The sequence below is a fragment of the Trichosurus vulpecula genome, chromosome 1 (genome assembly GCF_011100635.1).
Source record: "Trichosurus vulpecula isolate mTriVul1 chromosome 1, mTriVul1.pri, whole genome shotgun sequence".
Taxonomy (NCBI): domain Eukaryota; kingdom Metazoa; phylum Chordata; class Mammalia; order Diprotodontia; family Phalangeridae; genus Trichosurus; species Trichosurus vulpecula.
In genome coordinates, this window is record NC_050573.1 from 478472543 (window position 1) to 478493401 (window position 20859).

Consider the following 20859-nt stretch of genomic DNA (forward strand, 5'->3'; position numbering starts at 1 on the left):
CTTTCACAACAATTTTGTTTGGTCTGTATGTTCTTTTACAGTTTTCTTTCACAATTAGTCACAATGACTAACACAAAAATATTTTTGAATGACTGTAAATGTTGTTGTTGTATTTTTCCTTCATTCTTAAAGAGGACCACGACATCAGGGAAATGATGACATGACTTGCAATTGACTTTGATTTGAGTGAAGGAGGGCTGTGCAAGGTCACCAGCCTCACTTTCTCTTCCGAGTCATGTGGGTCCAGTGGCCTGATTTTCACCAGGATGACAGGAGATGGCCCAGGATGCATTGGGAGACCCTGGCCCTTTCAGGCTAAGGTCTTTTCATATTCTCACTTTGAGTGAGGTAACACCCATTCAGTGAACAGGCCTCCTTAAGAAGTTAATCAAGGGATGGTTCCTTTAATCAAAACTCAAAATAAAAAATCAAACTGGGAGGGGAAGACCCTCAGGGTTCTTGGCCAAAAGAGGAACAGTTACTATTTAGTATTTACATTCATTCTGTGCTAGGAAGGCAGGGACCTATTGTCCAATCTATGAGCTTCAGAGTGAATTGGGTTTAAGGCTTGGTTTTTGAGAAAGAAATCTAGCCGTAAACCCAAAGTTAAGGAAGCAGCCTTCAGCCATCAAAATGTACCTTCCTTTGGGCAGTGCACAGAGAGAAGAAAGAGGAAGAAGGAAGAGGAGGGGGAGGGCAAGAGGGAGAGGGAGAGGGAGAGGCTACTCACATGTTGTATTTGTCTTTCCTTCTCAAAGAGGACCATGACATCAGGGAAATGATGACATGATTTGCAGTTGACTTTGATTTGAGTGCAAGGTCGCCAGCCTTGCTTCCTCCTCTAGAGCCATCTAGGTCCAGGGGCCTGATATACACCAGGGTAACTGAAGATGTCCCAGGATACATTGGGAAACCCTGGCCCTTTCAGGCTAAGGGCTTTTCAGGTTCTCATTTTGAGTGAGGTAAGGCCCATTCAGTGAATATTAAATAGTAGCTGTTTCTCTTTTGGCAAGGAACCCTGAGGGTCTTCCCCTCCCAGTTTGATTTTTTTTGTTTTGATTAAAGGGGCCATCCTTGATTAGCACATGTATAACATATACCAAATTGCTTGCCTTCTCAATGAGGGGGGAGGGGAAGGACAGAGGAAGAGAATTTGAACTCACACTTTAAAAAACCTATTGTTCAAAATTGTTTTACATTGTAATTGGAGGAAAATGAAACTTTAAATAAATAGAAAAACTAAATGAGATGTTATACAGTATCCAGACTTTCATGCAAAAAAAAATGTCAGATTATTGTATTACTGAAAATAGCTGTTAACAGTTGATCATTATAAAATATTGCTGTTACTGTGTACTACTGGTTCTGCTCATTTCACTTTGCATCAGTTCATGTAAGTCTTTCAAGTTTTTCTGAAAGTATCCTGCTCATCATTTTTATAACACAATAGTATTTCATTACATTCATGTTCCACAATTTGTTCAGCCATTCCTCAATTGATGGGCATCCCCTCAGTTTCCAATTCTTTGCCACCACAAAAATAGCTGCTATAAATGTTTTTGTACATATAGGTTCTTTTTCCTTTTTGTTTTTTTTTTTATCTCTTTGGGATAGAGACCTAGTAATTGGTATTGGATCAAAGAAAATACACAGTTTTATAGCCCTTTGGGCATAGAAATGTTACTATTTCTAGAATGACTGAATCAGTTCAAAACTCTAGCAACAGTTAATTAGCATCCCAATTTTTCCAAACTCCTCAAACACTGTCATTTTCCTTTTCTTGTCATATTTGCCAATATAATTGGTGTGAGGTGGTGCCTCAGACTTGCTTTATTTGCATTTCTCTAATCAATAGTGATTTAGAACTTTTTTTCATACAACTATAGGTAACTTTGATTTCTTCATTTGAAAACTGCCTGTTCATATCTTTTGACAATTTATCAATTGAATAATTTGTACTCTTATAAAAATGACTCCCTTCTTCATATACTTAAAAAAATGAGGCTTTATCAGACAATTTTGCTCTAAAATTTTTTCACAGATTTGATAACTAACTCTATTTCTCTCTGTCTGATTCCCTTCCCCATTTAATCCTACCGTCTCCTTTCAATCCGTCCCTCCTCAAAAGTGTTTTGCCTCTGACTGCTATCTTCCTCAAGCTGACTTCCCTTTTAACAGAATCCCCTTTACCTTATCCCCTTCCCTTCTTTCTTCCCTATAAAGTAAGATGGATTTTTTTCTACTCAGTATGTATGTTATTCCCTCTTTGAGCCAACTTTGATGAGAATAAAACTTCACATGTTATAGTCATATAAAAATGCTCTAAATTGCTATTGATTAGAGAAATGCAAATTTTAAAAACCCTGAGGTACCACTTTGTATTGCTAATATGACAGAAAAGGAAAATTATAAATATTGGAGGTCATGTGGGAAAACTGGGACACTAATGCACTGTTGGTGAAGTTGTGAACTGATCCAATTATTCTGGAGGGTGATTTGGAACTATGCCCAGCAATACCACTACTAGGTTTGTAAACCAAGAAGATCAAATAAAAAGGAAAAGGACCTACTTGTCCAAAACTATTTATAGCAACTCTTTTTGTGATGGCTAAGAATTGGAAATTGAGGAGCTGTCTGTCAATTGGGGAATGGCTGAAGAAATTGTGGTATATGATTATCATAAACTATGATTGTGCTATAAAAATGATTAACAGGATGATTTCAGAAAAGAATGGAAATACATGAACCAGTGCAAAGTGAAAAGGGTAGAATCAGGAGAACATACACAATAACAGCAGCATTGTGCAACTATGAATGACTCAGCTCTTCTAAGCAATACAATGATCCAAGATAATTCTAAAGGACTCATGATGAAGAATGCTATCCATTTGCAGAGAAAAAACTGATATTGTCTGAATTCAGACTGAAGCATTCAATTTTTCACTTTTTTGGGTTCAGGTTTTCCCCCCACAAAATGACTAATATGGAAATAGGTTTTGCATGATTATACATGTCTAATATATTATATTGCTTACAATCTCAGGGAAGGAGCAAGTGAAGGAGGAAGATATTCAAAAGTTTTAAAAAATGAAGGATAAAAATTGTTTTAACATGTAATTGGGAAAAAATAAAATATCATTAAAAAAGAAATATTTGAAGAATAGCAGAGACCCATTGAGATACCAATATCTGTAACACTCCTGTGCTGTAATTGGGTTCTGGCCAATCCTTTTGGCCATTACAAAGTAAACTCACTTGTTGAATAGGTTGATGAATGCTACTCTAGCATAACAAAGGGTTAACTTTGAGAAAGAGACAGATGACTTCCAAAGCCTCTGCTTACTGAAATCTGTGGCATTCTACAGTGAGGAACTAGGGGGGACCTTAAACTTTAACTATCACTTATAAAAACAATTCTAATAATATATGATAGAATTCTAGAGATAATTGAATGGGAATAGAAAGGAATATCCTTTTTTCTCACTGGGTCCTGCTACCATGAAAAATTGACCTTATAGTAGGACATAAAAGCCTTACACATAAAATGCAAAAAATCAGAATTATTAAATGCTTCCTTTTCAGGTCAAACTGCAATAAAAATTATATTCAATAAAGGATCATGAAAATATAGATTAAAAATTAATTGGAGACTAAACAACTGAATATTAAAGAACGAGTGGGTTAAAGAACAAATCACAGAAATAATTGATAATTTTATTAAAAAGAATGACAACATATCAAAACCTATGGGATATAACAAAAGCAGTAATCAGATGAAAATTTATATCTATAAATGCTTATGTCAGTAAAATAGAGAAAGAACAGACCAATGAATAGGAGATGCAATTAACACCAAAGTGGAAATCCTAAAAATTAAAGGTGAGTTTTAAAAATTGATTGTAAGAAAAACATAGAATTAATAAATAAAACTGGTATTTTTTTATAAAAAAATAGACAAACCATTGATTAATATGGTTTAAAAAAGAGAAGGAAGCCAAATTACTAGTATCAAAAATAAAAAGGTTCAATATATTATTAATGAAAATAAAATCAAAGCAATTATAAAGAGTTATATCACCCAATTATATGCCAATAAATTAGACAATTTAAGTAAAGTGGAAGAACACTTAAAAAATAAACTGCCTAGATTAACAGAAGAGGACATAGAATATCTAAATGAATATATTTTAGAAAAAGAAATTGAACTGGCCATAAATGAGCTTCCAAAGAAAAAAGCATCAGGACCAGATGGATTTATAAATGAATTCTTCCAGACATTTAAAGATTAACTAACTCTAATATTACATAAATTCTTTGGAAAAAAATGCAAGGAGCGATCCTACGAAACACCTTTTATGAAACAGCTATGACGGTAATGCCTAAACTAGAAAAAAACAGAAATAGAGAAAGAAAATTATAGACTAATTTCTCTAATGAATATAGATGCAAAAATCCTAAATAAATTACTAGCCAAGAGACTACAACAACAGATCACAAGAATTAGACATTGTGATCAAGTGGGATTTATACCAAGAATGCAAGGATGGTTTAAAATAAGGAAAACTATTAAAATAATTGATTATTTCAACAACACATGCAACAAAAATCATATGATTATATCAATAAATGCAGAAAAAGCTTGTGCCAAAATACAATGCTCATTCCTATTAAAACACTTGACAGCATAAGTACAAAGGGATTTTTCCTTAAAATGACAAGAAGCATCTACCTAAAACCATCAGTAAGCATTATCATAATGAGGACAGACCAGAAGCCATCCCAATATATCAGGACTGAAACAAGGATGCCCACTGTCACCACTATTATTCAATATTGTATTAGAAATCAATAGCAACAAGAAAAGAAAGAAATCAAACAAATCAGAATGGTCAATCAGATAATGAAACTATCTCTTTTGTAGATGGTATGATGATATACTTGGGAAACCCTAGATATTCATGTAAAAAGCTAGTTGAAACAATGATTTTAGCAAAGTAGCAGGATATAAAATAAACCTACATAAATCATTAGTATTTTTATATATCACCAACAAAACTTAACAAGAAGAGGTAGTAAGAGTTACCTCATTTAAAATAATAATAGAAAATATAAAATACCTGGGAATATACCTGCTATAACAAACCCAGGAACTATGTGAACAAACTTATTTAACACTATTTATACAAATGATGTCAGATTTAAATAATTGGATAAATATTAACTATTAATGGGTGATCAGAGCCAATATAATAATATAATAAAAAATGATCATTCTACCTAAACTAGTCTACTTATCCAATACCATGCCAATTAAACTACCAAAAATTATTTTACTGAGCTAGAAAAGATAATAACAGTCATTTGCAAAGACAAAAGTTCAAGAATATCAAATGAATTAATGAAAAAATGTAAAGAAAGGAGGTTTAGCAATACCAGATATTAAACTGTTTTATAAGGCAATAATTATCAAAACTATCTGATACTGGCTAAGAAACAGAGAGATGGATGAGCAAAACAGAATAGACAAATAATTTACAGTAGGAAATTATTACGGTAACCTTGTGTTTGACAAATGTAAAGATTTAAGCTTTTGTGCTAAGAATACACTATTTCCTAAAATTTGTTCAGAAAACTGGAAAGCAGTCTAGCAGAAATTGTGCATAGACCAATATCTTACACCTTTTTACCAAGATGAAGTCAAAATAGGTATATGACCTAGATATAAAGGGATATTTCTTAAGAAAACTAGAAGAACGTGGAACTCATTACAGATCAGACTTGCAGATAGAAGAATTTATGGATAAACAAGAGATAGAAAGCATTGAAAGATGTAAATCAAAAGGGTCATGTACAAATAAAGCCAATGTAGCCAAGATTAGAAGGAAAGGAGAAAATTGGGGGAAAATGCATCAGGGCAGGGGGGGGGGGATTGCAACCTCAAGGCCACATGTGGCCCTATAGGTCCTCAAGGGAGACCCTTGACTGAATCTAAACTTCACAGATCAAATCCCCTTAATGAAAGTATTTGTTCTGTAAAACTTGGACTCAGTCAAAAAGTCACACTCAGGCAACTAAAAGGCCACAGGTTCCCCACCCCTAGTATAGACAGTTTCTCAAATAAAGGTCTCACATCTCAAATATATAGAGAACTTTGTCAAATTTATAAAAATATAAGTCATTTTTCAATCAATAAATGGTTAAAGGATATGAACAGGCAGGTATTTTTTTGATGAAAAAATCAAAACTAAATATAGTCATTTAAAAATACTCTAAATCATTATTGATTAGAGAAATGCAAATGCAATTGATCTTCAAATATCAACTTACACCTATCAGACTGTCTAAAATGATGGAAGGGGAAAGTGACAAATGTTGGAGGGGATGTGGAAAAATGGGGACACATAGACTATTGTTTTTGTTTTTGATATAGTTACTTATGCATATTGTCCTCCTATTATTGAACTGGTCCAACATTCATGCATACAGCTGAGTAATAATGTATGATCTTTTTGATATATTACTGTAGTCTCCATGGTAATATTTGAATTAATATTTTTGCAACCATATTTATTAGGGTTATTTTTCTATAGTTTATTTTCACTCTACTTGGCTTAGGAATTAAAAATGCATTTGTTTCATGGGGGATTAAAGCCAAGATGGCTGAGTAAATTTAACATTTCTGCTGAATTCTCCCACCCATACCTTCTATACAGCTTTAAAAAAAATCAAATTAAATTCCGAGGGGGACAAAACAAAATAAAAATCCAAGTGTCTCATTTTTCTAGCCCAGGGACAGAGAAGTTTTCACACATGGAGTGGGGGCAGGCCAGATGTTCAGGATAGCAGAAGCAGCATAAGTTATGGGGTCTGCAAGGAGCAGAAGAAGCAACAGTGGTGAGAGTACCAACAGTAGTTTTACCAGGAATGTTCAGTGCCTAAGGACAGTAAGGGGAATAAACACCTGATCCGAAAGATATTACAAGGAGCTCCTGTGCCAGCACTGGGCACAGAATTAGGCACCATTTGGTATCTCCTTTACCCCCAGTAACAATTGCAGTTCCAGTGTGGAGAGGAGTGCATATAGTCTAAGGTCATGAGGGGACACAGACCCTGCCAGAGTACCAGTGAATGAGAGTATAGACTAGGATGTTAGTGACTAGAACTCTCCCCAGATCATGTAATCATGGGAACACCAAAAACATACAGGTACTAGGTCCAGCTGAGGCCAGTCCTTCTACCTACTCCCAGAGGTGAGCAGAGCCCACTCTTAATATAAGGGCCAAATTGAAGAAATGGGCTGGAAAAATGAGCAAGCAACAGCAGCAACAACAAATAACTTGATCATAAAACTTCTATGATGACAAAATATCTCAGGATAGAAACTCAGAAGACAACTTGAAAACATCTACACATGAGGACACAATCACAACAAGAATTCCCCGAATAGCTAAAAAAAGGGGATTTTTAAAAAAGAACAAAAAAGGTTTGGTTTTTTTTTAAATCAGAGTGGTAAAGGAAAAATTAAGAAACAAATGACAGCTATCCAAAAAAATTGTGAGAAGAAAATTAACTGATTAGTAAAAGGTTTGAAGAAAATAACTCCTCAAAACCACAATTGGTGAAATAACAAAAGAAGTCCAAAAATATTAAAGAAAAGTTCCATAAATACCAGAATTTGTTAAATAGCAAAAAAAAATACAAAACCCTACTAAATTTTTTTTTTAAATTTGAATTTGGAGGCACCTAGGTGGCCCAATGCATAGAACATTGGCCTTGGAGTCAGGAATTTCAAATATGACCTCAGATACTTGACAGTTATTAGCTATGTGACCTTGGGCAAGTCATTTAACCCTGATTGCCTCACTAAAAATAATTTAGGATTTGGCAAGTGGAAGCTAATGACTCCATGAGAAATCAAGAAACAATAAAACAAAGTCAAAGCCATGAAAAAAATAGAAGAAAATGTGAAATATATAATTGGAAAAGCAACTGACCTGGATAATACATCAAAGAAAGATAATTTAAAAGTTGTTAGACTACCTGAAAGTTGTGATAAAAAGGGCCTAGACATCATATTTTAAGACATCATAAAGGAAAACTCCCCAAATATTATAGAAACCAAGAGCAAAATACAAACTTGAAGAATCAACCTATATTGCCTTCTGAGGGAAAATGAAAAATCCCAGTAATATTATAGCCAAATTCCTGAGCTCCTAGATCAAGGAGAAAATACTACAAGCAACCAGAAAGATTTCATATAACCCAGCAAAACATTATAATACTATAGTGAAAATAACAAACATTTAATGAAAAAGAGGACTTCCAAACATTTCTAGTGAAAACCTCAAAGCTGAATAGAAAAATTGACATTGAAACACAAGAATCAGTGAAGCATAAAAAAAAGTTATTCATAAGGAATTTAAAAGGTCAAACTGTTTACATTTGTATTTAGGGTAACTCCTATGACCTTTGTCTTTATTGAGGCAATTCAAAAGAATCTACATAGATATAGGACACAGGTCTATTACGTTGGGATGATATAAAAGGAGAAAAGAAGGGTGAGAAAGAGGGATGCATTGGGAGATGGGGTAAGAGATTGGAAGAATAGGGAAAATTATCTTACATTAAAGAGTCATGCAAAGAAGAGTTTTTACAAAGTAGAGGAAAGTGGGTAGAAATGGGTTACTCTTGAAATTCTCATCTGAACTAGTTCAAAGTTGGAACAATACAAACACACACACACACCCCCACACCCCCACAACCCCCCCCCCACACACACACACATTTGGGTGTAGAAATATCCAACAGGAAATTAGGAGATGAAGGGGCTAGGAGACAGGAAGGTGTTGGTAAGAGGGAGGGTAAATTAAGGGAAGCAGTGATGAAAAGCTAAACAGAATTTTGAGGAGGGGACAGGGAAAAAAAGAGGATAAATAGAAGATTATAGGATGGAGGGGAATAAATAGCAATCATTAACGTGAATGTGAATGGAATCAACTCACTCATAAAACAGACAGTGATAGGAGAATGGATTAGAAAGCAGAATCCAACAATATGTTGTTTACAAGACACACATTTGAAATACAAAGACATTCACAGATAAAATAAAGGGCCAGAGAAGAATCTATTATACTTCATGTTGAAGTAAAAAAGGCAGATGTGGCAATAATCATCTTAGAGAAAGCAAAAGCAAACATTGACTCAATTAAAAGAGATAATTAGGGAAAGTACATTTCACCAATGTGTCATAGACAATGAATAGTAATATCGAATGTATTATCAAATACCACGGAATACACGTTAGTGAAAAAAAGTTGAATGAGTTAACGGAAGAAAGAGACAGTAAAAGTATACTAGTAAGGGAATACAATTTATCCCTCTCAGACATACATAAAACCAATTACAAAATAAATAAGAAAAAAGTTAAGGAAATGAAAACAATTTTAGAAAAGTTAGATATGCTAGACCTCTGGAGAAAATTGAATGGGAATAGAAAGGAGTATACTTTTCCTCAGCTGTACATGGTACCTTTACAAAAATTGACCATGTATTAGGACACAGAAACCTCTAAAACAAATGCCCAAGTACAGAAATGTTAAATGAAATTTTTGGACCATAATGCAATAAAAATTAAATTCTGCATTTTAATTAAATTATACTCAGCCTTTGAATTACAGATTAAAATTCATCATCTAATCATAAAGAATGAAATGAAGGGGTCAAAGAGCAAATCATAGAAACAATCAATAACCTCACTGAAGATAATGACAGCAATGAAAAAACTTATTAAGTTTTATGAGATGTAGCCAAAACCATACTTAGGGGAAAATATATAACTCTAACCACTTTCATAAATAAAAGAGAGAAAAAGTAGATCAACTAATTGGTCATGTAACTAAAAATACAGAAAAAGAATGATAAACAGTCCTAATTAATCACCAAATTAGAAATCATAAAAATAAAGGAATTTTATATCCTATTAAATCAAATCCTATTTTAATCATATTAAAATTAAATTTTAATAAAATTGAAAGTAAAAAATGACATAATAAAACTAGGAGCAGATTTCAGGAAAAACACCAAAATGTAACAAAATATATTAATCATTGGCTAACATTTTTAAGAAGAAAACCCTATTCGTATCAAAAATGAAAAGAGGGAATGTGCAACCAAAGACAATGAAATTAAAACATTTATTAAGAACCACTTTGCCCAACTATAGCCAATAATGCTCCCATTCTCAATAAAATAGGTTAATATTTACAAAAATATAAATTTCCCTGTTTAACAAATGATCAAATAGAATACATAAATGACACTTTTAGAAAAAGAAGTTGAACAGGCAATAAAACAAGTTTTCTAAGAAAAAAAAACCAGGACCAGATTTTACAGGTGAAATCAATCAAACTTTTTAAAGACAAATTAAATCTAATACAAAATAAACTGTTTGGAAAACTAGGTGAAGAAGGTGTCCTACCAAATTTCTTCTATGATTCATATATGGTTTTGATACTTAAACCAGGAAGAATCAAAACACCAAAAGAAAACTGTAAACCAATTTTCCTAATGTTTCAAAGAAAATACTAGGAAGGAGACTGCCACAATATATCACAAAGATCATACACAATGACCAAGTTAGACCATAGTAATAGAAACTAGTATGCTTTTTCTCAGCTGTACCTGGTACTTTTACAAAAATTGACCATGTAGTAGGACATAAAAATGTCCAGGAATATATTGAAAAAAAGTAACAACAAAATTTATCTGGAGGAACAAAAGATTAAGAATCAATGACAAATATTCCTCAATTGATAAATGGTGAAAGGACATGAACAGGCAGTTTTCAGATGAAGAGATTAAAGCTATCTATAGTCATATGAAAAAATTCTCTAAATCACTATTCATTAGAGAAATGCAAATTAAAACAATTCTAAGGCATCATATCTATCAGATTGGTTAACACGACAAAACAGGAAATTTATAAATTCTGGAGAAGATGTGGGAAAATTGGAACACTAATGCATTATTGGTGGAGTTGTGATCTGATCCAACCATTCTGGAGAGTAATTTGGAACTATACCCACAGGCTATCAAAATGTGCATACCCTTTGACCCAGCAATACCTCTTCTAGGGCTGTATCCCAAAGGATCATAAAAATGGGAAAAGGACCCATATGTACAAAAACATTTATAGCAGCTCTTTTTGTGGTGGCCAAGAGCTAGAAATTGAGGGGATGCCCATTAATTGGGGAATGGCTGAACAAGTTGTGGTCTATGAATATAATTGAATACTATTGTGGTATTAGAAATGATGAGCAGGCAGACTTCAAAAAAAAAAAAACCTGGAAAGACTTGAATGAGCTGATGCTGAGGGAAGTGAGCAGAACCAGGAGAATATTATACACAGTAAGAACCCACAATGTGTGATGACTAACTTTGATAGACTTATCTCTGCTTTTGTTTGTTTCTTTTTTCTAGTGGTTTCTCCCATTGGTTCTAATTCTTCTTTATATGTAGAGTCTATATCAAATTACATACTGTCTTGGGGTGGGGGAGGAGAGAGATAAGGAGAAAATTTGGAGCTCAAAATCTTATGGAAGTGAATGTTGAAAACTGAAAATAAATAAGTAACATTAAAAAAAGAATCAATGACAAAAATGAAGGAGGACATCCTAGCAGTACCAGATCTCAAACTATGCTAAAAATGGTACCATCAAAAAATATTGTACTGAATAAGAAATAGAGTGGTTGATTGATGGAGCAGATCATGCATACAACATACAGAAATAATGATCATAGCAACATAATGTTTGAGAAACCAAAAGATTCAAGTTATTGAAAAAAGTATTCACTATCCAATAAAAACTGCTGGGAAAACTGGCACAGGCCAAGAAAGAAACTAGGCATAGACCAAGTTACAACATATACAAAGGTAACATTAAAATGGGTGCATGACTTAGACATAAAGAGTGGTAGCATAAGCAAATTAGGGAAGCATAGAAAAATTGTCTATCTGATTTATGGATAAGGGATAAGTTCATTACTGAATGAGAAATAGAGAGGTATATGACAGGCAAAATGGATAATTTTGATTGCACTAAATTAGGAAGATTTTACACAAACAAAAAAGTACAGTCAAAATTAGAAGAAGAGTAGGAAACTGGGAAAAAATTTATAGAAAATTTCTCTGACAATGGTCTAAGGTCTCAAATGCGTAGGAAAATGAGCCAAATTTTTCAAGATGAGATATATTTCTAAATTGAAAATTGCCAAGGGATATAAACAACAGTTTTTGGAAAAACAAATTAAACCTACCAGTATGCCCAAGAAAATTGCTTTAAATCACAAATATTTAGGGCAATGCAAATTCAAATCATTCTGAGGTACTGTATCATACCTATCAGCTTAGCTAAAGTGATAGAAAGGGACAATAACAAATGCAGAAGGGGGATGTGGAAAAATAGTTGGACTGATGTGCTACTGGTGTCACTGTGACTGTTCCATCCATTCTGGAGGACAAATTAGAACTATGACCAAAGAATTATAAAACTGTTTATACCCTTTGATCCAGCTACCATATCTGTACTCCAGAGAGAGCAAACAAAAAAAAATTTGCGGTAGCAAAGAATTAGCACCTGAGAGAATGCCCATTAACTGATGAATGACTGAACAATTCGTAATAAATGATTTTGGTGCAATACTGTTGTGCTGTAAGAAATGACAAAGGGGGTGGTTCCAGAAGAACCTGTTGAAGACTTAGGCAGCTCCAAAGTGAAGTGAGCAGAACTAGGAAGATTTTGTAACAACAAATCAACAATGAAAGCCTTAGTTCCTCTGATCAATACAATGATCCATGACAGTTCCATAGGTCTGATGCAAAATGCTATCCACCTTCAAAGAGAGAACTGAAAAACTCTGAGTAGAGATTGAAACATTTTTTCACTTTCTTTTTTTTCCTTTTTAACAACTTGGTGAGTGTGCCAAATATGTTTTGCATGACTTCATATATATCAATTTTTTTGCCTTCTCAATAGATGGGAGAGGTTGTGGAAGGTGGAAAAAAATTTGCAGATGAAAAGGGAATTTTAAAAAATCAATTGAAAAAGACTTGCACAGAGAATGAAAGCAACAGGTAAAGGAAAATGGATTCAAAAATATGGGGTAGGATGAAAAATTAATATCATGAGTGCTAATGTTCATAATTGCTGAAAGTGTCAAGGAAATCTAAGTGTAATGAAAAAAGAAGGTATCTATATTGGAGAAAAATAGAGAAAAAACTGATCAAATGCTTAGGGCTGACACCGTGAGCTTAAAAATCATTCAATCCACAAGAAAAACCCCTGAGACAGATGTCTGAGCCAATAACCACTTATTAAAGGGATTGTGCCCCTTTAGTAAATGGGACCTCAGATCTTGCTCGTAATCCGAGATATCCCTTTTACTCAGGGCCTTATTTTCATAGACACAGACACTCACAAAAGACAAAGTTAAACACAGAGTCTTATTGGTTGATAGACCTTGCTCATGACCTTTCGAGAGGGCCAGAAATGCTTGGGTGGTCAGAGGATGGGGTTATACTCATCTGTAAAATGAGCTGGAAAAGGAAATGACAAACCACTCCTGTATCTTTGCCTAGAAAACCCCAAATGGAGTCATGAAAAGTCAGACACAACTAAAAAAAGACTGAATACCAACAACAACAACATATTACTGTTATTGTATAAATTGCTCTTCTGTTTTTGCTCATTTCACTTTGTATCAGTTCGAATCTTCTGAAGAGTTTCTGAAATCATGATTTTTATAATTTCTCATGGTGCCATCATAGTTCATGTTTTAAAATCATCATACTATAACAATTCCATTCCCAGGACTTTTGTTTTATTTAAATGATTTCATAAACAGAGATTACATTAGGGTTTGAAGAGGCACTATTTTAATCTCTCTCTACTAGAGGAAAATACCTCATTCTTTCATTGTTTTTTCTGATTGATCACAACTTGTTAACCTCTTTGTTGTTTGTTTTTTCTTATGCTCATGTTTGGATTTCAGAGTTTCTACTCAACTTATATTGCTTCATTAGGAATGCTTGGTTATCCTCTGTTTTGTTAAAGAAACATTTTCCCCTTTCACTATTACACTAAGTTTTTCTGGGTAAATTGTTCTTGATTGTACATCAAATCTTTTGCTCTTTGGCATATGATATTACTTGTTAGTAATTCACCATGTTTTTGTTCCCCAGAGACCTTTTAAGAAGAGCCAAAAGAAAGTGAACTCTCAGAGTAATTTAGTAGACTAGTCATAATATTTCTTAAGATTTATTTGTATTTATAATGGTAACTATTTATTTGTATTTACAATAGTGATAATTTTTGTCTTCACATCTCCAAATTAAAATTTATATTTGTAATTATAAAATGAAAAATATTATTCTACTTATAATTATAAAACTCTAAATATAAAGCTACAAAATGGCAATTATAAAACAATTATGAATATTTATGTGAGAACTTCTTTGAGAATTAAAAGATATAATCTATCAAGACATTTTTATTTCTGTGATTTTATATTAAATTATTTTACAAATATTATTAAATATAAATAATTTTAATGAAATAAATTGCAACTTTGAAACTTTAATATAATTGTCATGTACAAATTTCATTTTGATATTGGATCTTTTATCTGAGTAATGTTTTGCAATGTTTGACTACAAACAATCTTATAGCTGGTTAAGCATTTGGCTTATTTCTGTATTTTCATTTAAAACAGAACAGAGGGAAAATGAAATATGTGGTGAAAGTGGTAGGAGAATTTTACAACTCTTGTTAAGAGATGGAAATTTATTTTTTAAAAATTTATTCACTTTAGCAATCAACAAAGTGAATTGCTATTAAGTGATGAATCTCAAGTTTAGTTATACATATTTATATGTACATATTGCATTGTCTTTGATGTTTACCTATAAAAATTAATGTTTGGGGAAAAAATTCTTGGCATCTTATTTTCTTTTGTTATATCTCTGGAACATTGGCTGCACTCTCATAGAAACCCTATTAAATGACTGATCATTGTTGGCAACAAGTTCGTTTGAAAATTTATCAGAGAGAAGACTGACATAAGTAGAGAATAGGTTTAAATTGGAAAACAGTGTTAATACTGCAATGAGAGGCAATATAAGGTTTACTTCTGTAGAACATTTGTGATTGTCCATGATAATTTCAAGGTGATCTGTCAAGCACATGCCCAGTGATCATGGTTTTCAACTAGCTGGACATCTATACTACAAGAACACAAATATTTGTGACATCATGACCTACTGATCAAAGAGCTGATATGGTGTCATTATAAGGAAAATAAGGGATTGAAAGTTCAGGGCATACAATGCAAATGTATGGATCTGGTCATTCAAAAGGAATCAGTTTGCTTTCAAGTTTCAAACCTTGTGGCCATTTGGATGCAATTTGATGACAGGTTGAAAACTCTAAGAACATGTGATTAGTCAGAAGCCATCAGATTTTGATGTAATTGATGCATTAATACCAAAATCATTTTGTACCTCATCATTACAGTTTCAAATCACCACAGAAACACAGGACCCTTCAAATGCGCACATGTATAGATATGTCACAGAGGCAAGATATATTGGTGACATAATTGGCATAATTAACTTGGGTTAAGGAAACATTAAAGAATTTTTCACTAAATTGGAACAACTGGTCTCAACTATCCACTCCTTTATAGGAGCAGCTGCCAAATTTTGTGTGATCCTAACTATATTTTCTCAGTACTTAAACTTTGCCTTCTTGCAATATTTTTCTTTATCCTGAAAACTCTTTGATATTCCTGGGAGTTTTTATTTTGGGGTTTCCTTCAGGAGGTAACCAGTGCATTCACTGTATTTTACTTGTCCTCTAGTTGTAACAAGTCTAGGTAGTTTTATTTCATAATGTATTGAAAAAGGATATATAGGCTCTTTTTATAGCTAAGATTTTTAGGTAATCCAATGATTCTTAAATTATATCCTCATATATGTTTTCTAGGCCAACTCCTTTTGCTATGATCTATCCTACTATTTCTTTTTTTCAAACTGTCTTGTTTTATTTTTTGATTGTCTTCAAATATCTAATTAATTAAAATTTAATTAATTAAAATTCAATTAATGTCTGTTTGTTCCATTCTAATTTTCAATTAATTTGTTACTCAGGCTAAATTTTGCACTTTTATATTTAACTGCTTAATTCTCTTTCCAAATCTTACCCCTATATCTCTCTTTTCTTTTAAAATTATTTTCTTTACAACAATTTCATTTATACTATAATTTTAAATTCTTTCTTCCAGAAATTCTAGTCAACCTTGGAGCCAAGAGTTGATTTTTAATTTGAGGTTTTTTTGTCAACATGGTGGATCAATTCTCTTCCTCTAGGATTGGGTCTTGTGTCTTTCTGGCTCTATTTTTATTGTCAATTAAAAACACCTTATTATTACAACCTTACCTCCTTAAATAGCATTTTGTATTAGGGCCAGGCTCTGTGCATATCTAAAAGCAATGTTGGGGTGTTATATAGTTCTCATCTTTATTATCTGTAATTCTGCCAGCATTTTTCTCTTGGTATTATGTGCTACATTCTTTAAGGATTTCAGATGTGATTCGAGGGGAGAGAGATACAACCTTTCAGCTATTCCTAAGTGAGCTGATCCAGGACACAGTGTGATTGTTGCCTTCCTAGTCTGAACTTCATATGGTCCAGAACCCAGACCATAGTTCATCTATGGGCAACAAGTGTAGATTTGTCCCTGGTTGGAGATACAATAGGGGATTGCTGAACCTAGTGCTTGTCATCTAGCTAGAAGACACTGTAGTGTCAGATTGACAGATAGCCTCAGACCATGCTTATGGGTTGAATCAACGATTCTGCTCCATAGTCTCTGCCTTAGTTATTCAGCTACAAGTTTCAAAAAATCTTTGTGTGATTATTAATCCTGCTTTGGGGTCAAAATGACAGAACTATAAGCTCACACTTGGTCTGAAGTTCTTGACCTTTTCTGAAGTTCATGTTGTTCCAGGAGTAGAACAATACAATTCTGGCTTACTCCTTATCCTATTCTTTGATCATACATAAAAGTAGGACACAGTCTAGGTCCCACCTTGGAAGATTCTGATTGAAACTGTAAATGTGAAGGGGATGAACTCTCCCATAAAACAGAAGTGGATAGCAGAGTGGATTAAAAACCATAATCCTACAATATGCTATTTATAAGAAACATATTTGAAACAGAGAGACACACACAGAGTAAAGGTAAGGGGCCAGAGCAAAATATATTATGCTTTAGCTGAAGTAAAAATAAAAAAGCAGGGATAGCAATACTGATCTCAGACAAAGTAAAAGCAAAAAATAGATCTAATTAAAAGGGGAAGGAAAATGCATTTTGCAAATAAGGTACCACGGAAAATGAAGCAATATCAATACTAAACATATATGCACTAAATGGTATAGCTTCCAAATTTTAAAGGATATGTTAAGTGAGTTTCAGGAAGAAATAGACAGCAAAACTATACTAGTAGGGGACCTTAACTGTCACCTCTCAGAAATTAATAAATTCTACCAAAAATAAAAACAAACTGAGGAGGTAAATAGAATATTAGAAAATATAGACATGACAGACCCTTGGTAGGATTTAGACATAAAGGGTGACATCATAAGCAACTTATAAAAGCAAAAAATAGTCTACCTGTTAGATCTATGGGGAGGGGAAGAATTCATAACCCAGCAAGAGATAGAGAACATTACAAAATGCAATATATATAATTTTGATTATATTAAATTAAAAAGCTTTTGTACAAACAAAATCAATGCAACCAAGATTAGAAGGAAGCAGAAAGCTGTGAAACAATCTTTAAGCAAGTGTCTCTGATAAAAGCTTAATTTCTTAAATATATAGAGAACTGAGTCAAATTTACAAGAATACAAGTAATTCCCTACCTGACAAATGGTCAAAGGATATAAACAGGCTGTTTTTGGATGAAGAAATCAAAGCTATCCATAGTCATATGAAAAAGTGCTCTAAATCACTTTTGATTAGAGAAACGCAAATCAAAACAATTCTGAGGGACCACCTCACACATATCAGATGTGCTAATATAATAAAAAACAGAAAAATGATAAATTTTGGAGAGGATGTGGGAAAATTGGGACACTAATGTACTGTTGGTGGAGTTGTGAATGGATCTAACTGTTCTGGAGAGCAATTTGGAACTATGCCCAAAGGGCAACCAAACTATGAGGACCCTTTGATCCAGCAATACCACTATGAGGTCTATATCCAAAAGAGATCATAAAAAAGGGTAAGGGTGGGGGCAGAGCCAAGGTGGCAGAGTAAAAGCAGAGACTTGCTTGAGTTCTCTCCCCAACCCTCCAAATAGCTCTAAAATGACTCTAAACAAACTCTAGGGCAGCAGAACCCACAAAATGACAGTGTATAACAAATTTCCAGCCCAAGACAACCTGGAAGGTTGACAGGAAAGGTCTGTTGGACCAGTCTGAAAGAAGAGTGCAATCCAGTGTGGGCTACCTAGGCACAGACGGGGAGCCTAGCAAACTCAGATCAGGCCTTAGGGGACTGAATCACTGGCAGCTATGGTAGTTTCCAGACTCCTCAACCCACAAACACCAAAGATAACTTAGAAGGTCAGTAGGAAAGGCCTGTCAGACCTGGGTGAGAAAGGAGCAATGTTAGACCCTAGTCCCAGGGTACTGGCAGCCTTTGCAGGCAGTGGCTGCTTACCTGAGCTCCAGGTCCACAGATGGTGGGAGGATCAAGTGGCTGATCAGAGAGGGATTGCATGGATCTCTTTGCTGCTGCTAAGGTGGGATTCTCTTGCTTTGCCCATACTTTGATCTGGGTCACAGTCCTGGGTGGCAGTCCTGAGGCAAGGAGGAGTGTTGGTATAGAAGAGCTTGTGGTAGTACAACACCAATGTTATTAGCAGCTGCTGTGGTGGTGTAAGACCAACAACACCAGCACACAGGAGGGCTGCTAGCACAGGTTCTTTGATCTGCTTTTCTGAAGGAAAGCAACTTTAAATTAAATTAAAGCTCACTTTAATTATAAACATACATATATCATTCACTTAGCTCAGGGGAAAAAGTCAGTACCCTGAACTTCAGAGAAAACACAAACAGAAATTACAAGCAGAAATTATATAAACAGAGCAAATAACACAAATCAGCAGACAGGGCTTCTAACTGTCTGTCCATAGCAATACATACATAGTTACCAGAGAGAGAAGGACCAACACCTGGGTTTTCAAAGCTGGGGCACTCCTCAATGGCTACCCAGAGTCTTGTCTGGCCAAACCACACAAATATTCTTCTAATGAGTGAGCCCCTAAGCAAAATGCTAACCTCAGAGTATATATACATTTCTTCAGGGTCAGCCCACAGAGGGGGTCACAACCATGTGACTCAAACTCATGTGACTCAGGTTTTCTTGTGACTTAAATAGATCATCAAAGACTCTTGATTCAATCAAAGGCAAAACTCAGTCAAGGGTACTTGATTGTCTTAGTGCTGAGAACTAGAACTCCAAAAGAAAAAGTAGCAAAAAAGTCACACTCGTTGACCCTTACAAGTGGTGGTGGAGAGGGAATCTTCCTCACAGTTCCAAGGCAGAAAAGAGTGCTTGTGGTCACTCACAGACCAGAGCACAGAGTAAACACCTCTCCTTTGACCATACCTCCTTGGAAAAACTGAAAATTTGCGGGTCCCTGGAAGTATCTCTGAAAACAGCAGCACAAAGCCCTTGAAGCTTGGGACAGTGTACCCTCCACACTAGAAGCAGAGTCCTACTTTAACAAAGAACTAAAAAGTCAAGTAATTGGCTAGGAAAATGAGCAAACAGTGGAAAAAAAATCAGATTATAGAATCTTACTTTGGTGAGAAGGAAGATCAAAACATACAACTAGAAGAAGACAACAAAGTCAAAGCTCCCAAATCCAAAGCCTCCAAGAAAAATATGAATTGGTTGCAGGCCATGGAAGAGTTCAAAAAGGATTTTGAAAATCAAGTAAGAGAAGTAGATGAAAAATCGGGAAGAGTGATACAAGAAAGTCATGAAAAACGAGTCAACAACTTGCAAAAAAGACCCAAAAAATGCTGAAGAAAATAATGCCTTAAAAAATAGAGTAACCCAAATGGTGAAAGAGGTCCAAAAAGCCAATGAAGAGAAGACTGCCTTAAAAAGTAGAATTGGCCAAATGGAAAAAGAGGTCCAAAAGCTCACTGAGGAAAATAATTCCACAGAAGTTCAAATGGAGCAAATAGAAGCTAACGACTTTATGAGAAATCCAGAAATTATAAAAGAAAACCAAAAAAACAAAAAAGAAGACAATGTGAAATATCTCATTGGAAAAACAACTGACATGGAAAAATAGATTCAGGAGAGACAATTTATAAAATGTTGGACTACCTGAAAGCCATGATCAAGATTTAAGAAATTATCAGGGAAAATTGCCCTGATATTCTAGAACCAGAGGGGAAAATAGAAATTGAAAGAGTCACCTCTTGAAAGAGATCCCAAAATAAAAACTCCTAGGATTATTATAGCCAAATTCCAGAGTTCCTAGATTAAAGAAAATATATTGCAGGCAGCCAAAATAAACCATTTGAGTATTATGGAAACACAATCAGCATAACACAAGATTCAACAGCTTCTACATTCAGGCATCAAAGGACTTGGCATATGATATTCTGGAGGCCAAATGAGCCAGGATTAAAATCAAGAATCACCTACTCAGAAAAACCGAGTATAATCCTTCAGGAGAAAAAAAATAGACATTCAATGCAATAAAGGACTTCCACG